This window comes from Populus euphratica, unplaced genomic scaffold (assembly GCF_000495115.2).
Source record: "Populus euphratica unplaced genomic scaffold, PopEup_1.0 scaffold356.1, whole genome shotgun sequence".
In the NCBI taxonomy this organism is placed as follows: domain Eukaryota; kingdom Viridiplantae; phylum Streptophyta; class Magnoliopsida; order Malpighiales; family Salicaceae; genus Populus; species Populus euphratica.
In genome coordinates this window covers 59,917-68,698 of record NW_011500247.1, presented here as the reverse complement: position 1 = coordinate 68,698, position 8,782 = coordinate 59,917, and the positions used below count along the sequence as shown (strand labels likewise).

The following is an 8,782-nucleotide window of genomic DNA, read 5'->3' as shown; positions in this document are numbered from 1 at the left end:
TTTATATATTATTGTTCAAATTTTAATTTTTTAAAAGTAAATTCAAATTTAAACTTTGAAAAAATCTACCAATATTTTAAACTTTAAAATTTCAAATTTTGAAAAAATAACCGCCAATATTTTAGATTTTTAAATTTTAAATTTTAAAAAAAATGACCACCAACATTCTAGATTTTTAAATTTTAAATTTTAAAGAAATGACCACCAACATTCTAAGATTTCAAATTAAAAAAAAATAATTCATCTATAAATATTCTCATATACCTTAACATTTTTTTCTCATTATTTTCTTCTCTATAATCTTTATTATATTTCATTGAAATTTATCATGAATCATTTTAATTTTAATTTTCATGATGCTTTTGATTTTGATAATGACACTTTTGTATTCACTTTTCAAGTTGTTATCATTGTGGTTGTTGAAGAAGAATCGAATAATCAAGGGCGGAAAATAAGGTATCGCAGCTCTATTCTTAGTCACAATATTGTCAATCGTAATAGAAAGAAAGGTGAGTTAAGGTTATATAATGATTACTTTGTTGAAAATCCTAAATTCACTTAAAGTTAATTTTGAAGAAGATTTATGATGAGTTGTTGTCTTTTTCCTCAGATCACAAATGCAGTGGAAGCTCATAATCCATATTTCAAACAAATGACATACTTTTGGTGTTCTTGGTTTATCTTGCCTTCAAAAGGTAATTGCAGCTCATAAAAATATTTACATATAGTATTCCTGCAGCCCTTACTGATGAATATCTTTGAATTGGAGAAACCACTGCAAGAGAAAGTCTTAGAGCTTTTATCAAATCAATCATAGAAGTTTTTGGTGATTGACATCTAAGGGCATCAAACGAAGCCGATATTTATCGATTATTATCAATTGGAGAGCAGCGTGAATTTTCAGGGATGTTAAAGAGCATTGACTGTATGCATTGAAAATGGAAGAAGTGCTCAAATGCATGGCATGAGATGTATAGTGGTCATTATTGTGAACCAACTATAATTCTAGAGGCAATGGCTTCATAAGATCTTTGGATATGACATGCCTTTTTTGGAATTCCTGAATCATTAAATGATATTAATGTTCTTGATCAGTCGCCTATCTTTGTTGCATTTGCTGAAGGTTATATTGCTCATGTGAATTATACAATTAATAGGCATGAATATACAATGAGATACTATTTAGCAGATGAGATTTATCCTAATTGGTCAAACTTTATTAAGACAATCTCAAGGCCATTAGGAGCAAAGAGAAAATATTTTGCAAGTAAGTAAAAGTCTGTAAGAAAGGATATGAAGCGAGCATTTGGGGTGCTCCAATCTCGTTTTGCAATTGTACGTGGACCTGTTCGATACTAGAAAGAAGAAACGTTTGCAAATATTATGAAAGCTTGCATAATAATACATAATATGATTATTGAGGATTAAGGAGCAATGAAACTTGGATTTGACCATGAATATGAAGTCAATTCCTTTATATCAGTGTCACATGGTGAAATACTAGAACTACATAATTTTCTTCAAACTCGTAATCAAATTAGGGATAAAACAACTAGCTCTCAACTACAAGAAGATTTAGTTGAATATTTATAGGAACAATACAGCAACGAGTAGAATCATTAGATTTGAACTTTTTATGTCATCATAAGTTTCAAGTTTTTTATGTCTTTTTTTTTCATTTAGTTGTTATCTTTTAAGTTAATTAATCTTACTTATTATTGTTATGTGTCAGAGGAACTTCAAAAAAGTATTATGAATTGATATCAATTTTATGATAATATATTTAAAATAACCAAGAATTTTTGACATATTTAATTAAAAATACATTACATTACAATAAATCAATCAAGTTAATTAAAAATTAAAACCCTTCTTTTGCATAATTTCTAACTTTCTATTTAAAAAACGCTGCAGAAATTGGATCCAAATTAGAAAAATTTATTTTTATAATTTGTTCTTTTTTCTCATTCTTGTCCAATTCTTGTTTCTCTTGACTTTATTGAATCATCATGACTTGTTGCTCTAACATAATTTTCCTGTCTTGTTTCTTCTGATCCCCAACTTCAACTAAAGCATCCCTGAATTGTTGTAAGAAATTTGTTACAGTTACCTCCCCAACTTTATCTTTTTCTTATTTATGTTTAAGTCGTTCTTTTACAGCCTTCTGAATAATTAGTCTATCTTGATAAACCAATAGTTCACCATCTTCTCCTAAACTAACAAAATCAAGGGTAGATGGAGTTGATGAAGCTGGACTTACATTGATATGAATTTTTTGTTTCTTGTTTGATCTTTGCTGTTGAGTTGCACGCTTAAATTGTCATTTGGGCTCTTTTCTTAAGATAACTCATGAATGTTTTAGTTGAAATTATTTGCCAATGCAAAAAGCATGTATTTGCTGGGCATCATTAAGCTGGTAAAAAATTAAAGAAATTCAATAATATTAAAATATATGTTAAATAATTTAATATGAAAAATGAATATTAAAATTATCCTTGATTCTTTGGTCATTCCACTTTACTGATGATTTTTACTTTAAGTAACAAATCCAACAAATTTATCGACTTCTCTATTTATTTCTTGACATTTATTTAAGATGCTTATTTAAAAATGATTATTCAAATTTCTTCCATTCTCTACAAAGTAAGCATGTACTCGAGCCCATAATTGTTTTGTTTGTTGTAAAACTCTTATAATTGGATCCTTGCTTGTATTTAACTATAATGAGACAAGTAAACAATCTTCTTCTGGTGAGAAGTTTTTACTTCATTGTGATTTTTTTATTATATGGACATTTAAATTTGAGCATGTTAAGTCATCAATTAATTTATTAAAATCACTTAGTTGAGAGAGAGTATCTTCTGACTTGCTCATAAGAAAGTTGGTAAAAGAACTTGAAAAATTTGAATCCATCTACATTAAAAAAAAAACACTCAAGTTAAAACCTTATAAAAAGGTGTAAAGGAAGCTCACATTCAATGTCTAGTAATTTTGTAGTTTCCATACATGTGAATTAATAATAAGAATTGTCTTTTACTTGTTCTAACATTAATCTAATCATACAACCATTACAATTTGATTATTTTTGGGAACTAAAAAGGATTAATATACTTGTTTAGTTGTATTTTTAACAAGACAAAATATAATTAACCTTAAATTAAAACAGACAATCAAAAATAAATTTAAAACATGTCACTTCATGTTTTTATTAATATCAGCTACTATCATTACTTCATTTTAATTTTGTCAAAGATAACAATATAAATAAAAATTGTCTTTCTTAACCTATATTAAAAACATAAAATAACAAAGAAATCAAAATAATCACAAATAACAAGTTAACAATAAAAAGTCTAAAGAATCAAGAGATGCAAAAGAAAAAATATAAAAAGTTTTTAAGTAAACATATCTTTTGATTTTAGCAAATTAATACAATCGATGTTATTAAATAACCGGGGATAATTGATTTTTGTTTTTCTAAATTAAAGAGAAAGGTGAGGCACAATGCAGGTTTTAAAATTTACAAGTAAGTTTTCTAAATTTTTTATGCTTTTGAAAGAAAAAATTAAACGTTTTCTTCTTTCTATTCATTCTCCTTTTAAAAGAAAAAAATTAGCATTGGCCAACGGATACAAAATAAAGATGTTGGCCAATGAATATAAATCAACTGAAAAAACGATAACAAACATTGCTATTTACATTTGTCTTTTGCTACAGAGAAATGTAAAAATAGCAATTACTGTGTTCAATAGCGATTTTAGCTGTTTATTTAGTTGCCCAGTTGGATTGCATAAAAAAAAATATAAAAGCTAAACGTACAACATTTTTCTTTTGCCTGTTCTTTCAACCAGGCAGGTTGGAGATGCTCTAAAAAAGAGGTTGAAAAGCAATACCAGAAGGGCCTTGATTCGATGGAATGATAGCCTCAACAGTCATGCGAGAACCTGGAAGTCTAACTGCAGGTATTCATTATAGCCTTGTTGTGTTGGAGAGGAGGAGATTAGCTTAAGGAAACTTTCAGAAAATATACCATCTCTTAAAATTTCAGGAAGTTGTATTACAAAGGTGCAAAGTGTACAAAGTTATATCCGAGCGATATGAGTTGGAGGATTTGCTGGAACATCGAAACTTCCCTACAAAGTAAAACTAACTTCAGTGACAGTGCCATGGGGTTAATTTTAAGTTACAGCAACTTTTTATAACTGTTCACAGAGTAGCTATTTGGCTACAATGAATATTTTTGGTTAGTAGGTTATTCCTAAAGTAATATGTTTCTGCTGACAGTTAAATACTAATAATATTCCCACATATCTCTAGATATTTTGTTAGAATTGTTGCCGTGCTGAAATTAAAACCCTTAAATGGTTATCCATCATTTGTACTGAGACCTCACTTTGTAACTTCAATTATTTTTAATTTTTAGTTAAAATGATTTTATATATATAGTGAGAAGTTTGAATTTTGATATTCTTATTTTTTATATACATAGTATTAAAGTTTTATGATTAAATAGTGAGAAGTTTGAATTTTGATATTCTTATTTTTTCTTTTAATTAACAATATTATGTCATGTGAATCTATAAACAAAAAATCAAATAATCATGAACTCAAATCTCATTATCTCCAATCTAATTAATAAAAATTAAACATAAAATAATGTGAATCAATACAAATTTTAATCTCAAATGACTTTCATTTATAAGATTGTATTAGAAAATAATATAAATTATATATTAAAACATCACTTGACAATTTAACTTTTTATATTTATAAAGTTTTTTAATATGATATTAAAATTTTGATTATTAAACAGTTATGAATTCAAATCTCATCACTCTTATTTTTTTTTGATTAATAACACACGATAGTATAGATTTGTTTCAAATCTAAAAGACTTTTAGTCGAGAATATATTTTGAATAGAAGGTAATATAAATTAATATAACAAATAGGTGAAATAAAATAATATGATAAATAGAAACACGTATCATTACAAATGAAAAAACTAAATAACTTCATATCTAAAAACAAAAGAAACAATCGATAATTTTTTAATTTTAAAATTAGTTGACTAAGCCTCCAACTCAATAGTTACATGGACCTGATTTAAAATTCCTGGAACCTATCACAAAAAAGTATAAAATACTTAGATAAAAATAAATAAATTATACACTTTTAAATTAACAAACAAAAATTATTCATTTAATGATAAATGGTTAAACCATTTATATGAAATTTACAATTATTTTTTAACATTATTTTAACCAATAATAATTTAATCATATAAAATAAGATATTTATTTGATTGTATGAAATTAACTTGTTTATTTAAATAAATAAAAGATAATATAAATATAAATGAAATTGATTAAATAAACTTATGCCATAAGAAAAATATTACATAGGACTATATATATTAGGATTATTATTTAAAAATAAATATTTTTTATTTTAAAAAATAAAACTCATTTATATATAAACAAAAAACAAGATGCATGAATTTGCTTTATAACTTGAGTAGGTAATGGCTGTATCAATAAAATGAAAGACATATTAAGAACAAGAAATACTGAAAGGTAAATTACAAAAGTAAGAATAGGAAATGAAACATTATACTATATTTTAAAAGGGATCGAAAAATATTGTATATTTATTGTGAATATAGACTTGTTATACTATGGATTATATTATAGATATAGAGTATTTGTATTATGGACCACATTGTAGTATAAGATAGCATTGTCTTTTTTGTGTTTTAATAAAAAAAAATGCTATTAGGAGGCATTGTTATTTGTGTGTTTTGTGCCTAAAATTGTTAGGTCTGGCTTGGTAGTCAAACTCAAATTACTTTTAACAGATATTGAGTTTGGTATGGCAGTCAAACCCAACACTACTAGGTCTGACTCGTAGCCAGACCCAAAGCTATTGGTTTCAGTTTTAAGCCAGACCTAAATATGTTAAATTTTACTTTTTTTGTATCTGTAGATTTTTTTCCTTTTCTCTTATTGAATTTTTTTAATATAGTGAAGAAAAAATAAATGATGGGACTTTTTTATATTGTATTATATAAAAGTGAGGTGATAACAATTTTTTTTTTTCATTTGAGGTTGGATTGATTAAATTTTTTCTCTCTTAGCGTTAGATCCTACTACTTAACAAAACCTAGTAAAGTGAAGTTGTTGCCCGACAGGACCAGTAGAGTTGGGCCCTGCTACAAGCTTTATCTATTCTAATTATCAAGATTGACTATTTCAGGAAGAAAGATTGATAATAACAAACAAAACAAGGTTATCAAACAAAACAAGGAAAGCGATGTTTGTGTATTGTTTTGATGTGATGACATACAAAATTAATGTTAAAAAATAAAAATAAAAATATTATATTAATATATTTTAAAAAAAAAAATATTGACAAATAACCATTGCATAATAATATAATAACTAGCATATTGACCCGTGCTTCGCAGCAGGTTAATAATAATTTTTTTTTAAATGTAAAGATGCTTAAGTTGGATTAAAGCGCGAAATGTATTTGCACCATCATTATCTTCAAATAAAATATCTTCTATAGTAGAACCATGAATAATGCATAGTAGAGCATCACCTAATGCACCCGTAACTAATTTCTTTCCTTTTAAGATATTTCCAATTTGATTTTTTTTCCTCTTTAATTTTTTGTCTTTTCTCTTATTAATTTTTTTTCATCATATAAAGATAAAATAAATTGATGTGACTTGTTTTATATTGTACAACAATTGATGATAATTGTTTTTCATTTCAAGTTGGATTGAATTTTCTTATTAAAGCATGTTTGCTTTTATATTTAAAAAATGCTTTTAAAAAATTAATTTTTTTCCTTAATTTAAATTAATATTTTTTTTGATAATTTTGTATTATTTTGACGTGATGACACAAAAAATTAATTTTAAAAAATACTAAAAAATATTATCTCAATATATTTTTTAAAAAATATTTTTAAAAATAACCATTATGTAATAATGTAATAACTAGTTTATTGGCCCGTGCTCTGCAGCGGGTCAATAACAATCTTTTTTCAAATATAAAAATATTTAAGGTGGGTTAAATGTACAAAATATATTTGCATTATCACCATATTCAAATAAAGTATTTTCAACAATAGCATCATGAAAAAGGTATAGTAGAATAGTGCCTAATACACTAGTAACTAATTTCTTTCTCTTTATTTTTTTTCTTTTAAGATATTTCCAATTTGATTCTTTTCCTCTTTAATTTTCTTTTCTTTTCTCTTATTGAGTTTTCTTTTCATATTGTAAAGATGAAATAAATTTTTGTGACTTTTTTTATATTGTACAAAAGTTGGGTGATGATAATTGTTTTTCATTTTAAATTGGATTGAATTTCCTTGTTAAAGCATATTTGTTTTTGCATTTAAAAAATTGATTTTTAATTTTTTTTCTTTACTACAAATTACTATTTTTTGATATTTTTGTATTATTTTGATTTGATGATATAAAAAATCAAATTTAAAAAATAAAAAAATATTATCTCAATATATTGATTTTTAAAATTATTTTTAAAAATAATAATTACATAATAATATAATAACTATCATATTGGCCCACGCTCCACGGCTGGTTAATAATAAGTTTTTTAAATATAAAATAATTTAAGTTGGGTTAAATGCACAAAATGTATTTGCACTGTAACCATCTTGAAATAAAATATTTTTAACAACAACGCCGTGAAAAAGGTATAGCAAAGCAGTGTCCAATACTCTAGCGATTAATTTCTTTCCTTTTATTTTTTTTTCTTTTAAGATATTTTTAATTTGATTTTTTCCCTCTTATTTTTTTTCTCTTATTGTGTTTTTTTTTCATACTGTAAAGAATAAATAAATTGATGTGATTTTTTGTTATATTGTATAAAAGTTGGGTAATGATAATTGTTTTTTATTTCAAGTGAGGTTGAATTTTCTTATTAAAGCATGTTTGTTTTTACATTTTAAAAATGGTTTAAAAAATAAATTTTGTGCTTAAAATTAATATTTTTTGATATTTTTGTATTATTTTGACATGATGATAGAAAAAATCAAATTTAATAAATTAAAAATATTATCTAAATTTATTTTTTAATTATTTTTTAAAAATAACCATTATGTAATGATATAATAATTAATATATTGGCCCACACTCTGCAACGAGTCAGTAACAATTCTTTTCAAATATAAAAATACTTGAGTTGGGTTAAATACACGGAACGTATTTTCACTATCATCATCTTCAAATAAAGTATTTTTAAGAGTAGCATCATGAAAAGGACATGGCAGAGCAGCGCCTAATACACTGATAACTAATATTTTTCTTTTTTTTTTTATTTTTTTCTTGTCTCTCATTTATTTTTTTATATTGTACAAAAATTGAGTAATGATATGTTTATTTTTATTTGAGGTCAGGTTGAATTTTCTTCTTAAAGTGTGTTTGTTTTTGCCTTTTAAAATTACTTTCAAAAAAATCTTGAATTTTTTTTTTCCTCACTTCACATAAATATTTTTTGATATTTTTATATTATTTTGATATGATAACATACCCAAAACTATTAAATCTAGCTCAATCACTAGATATAAAATATTTTAAATCATATTTTATATTTTTATATATTTAAAATCATATTTTATATTTTTATATATTTAAAATAAAAATAATTATTAATCTGTTGCAGACCACGTAAAAAAACAAAATATGCTAGAATAGTTTAGGCCCCGTTTGTTTGCAGGAAAGTTGTTTCCTTTTGGAAAGTGAATTC

The 8,782-nt window shown here is 24.7% G+C and overlaps 1 long non-coding RNA gene across 1 annotated transcript; it reads left to right on the top strand.

The window, feature by feature from the left end:
- The first annotated feature begins 3,874 nt into the window (after positions 1 to 3,874).
- LOC105112670 (uncharacterized) lies at positions 3,875 to 4,328 on the top strand. Its single transcript, XR_839806.1, has 2 exons — positions 3,875 to 3,962; positions 4,157 to 4,328. It is a non-coding gene; the product is annotated as an uncharacterized LOC105112670 (long non-coding RNA).
- Positions 4,329 to 8,782: the final 4,454 nt, after the last annotated feature.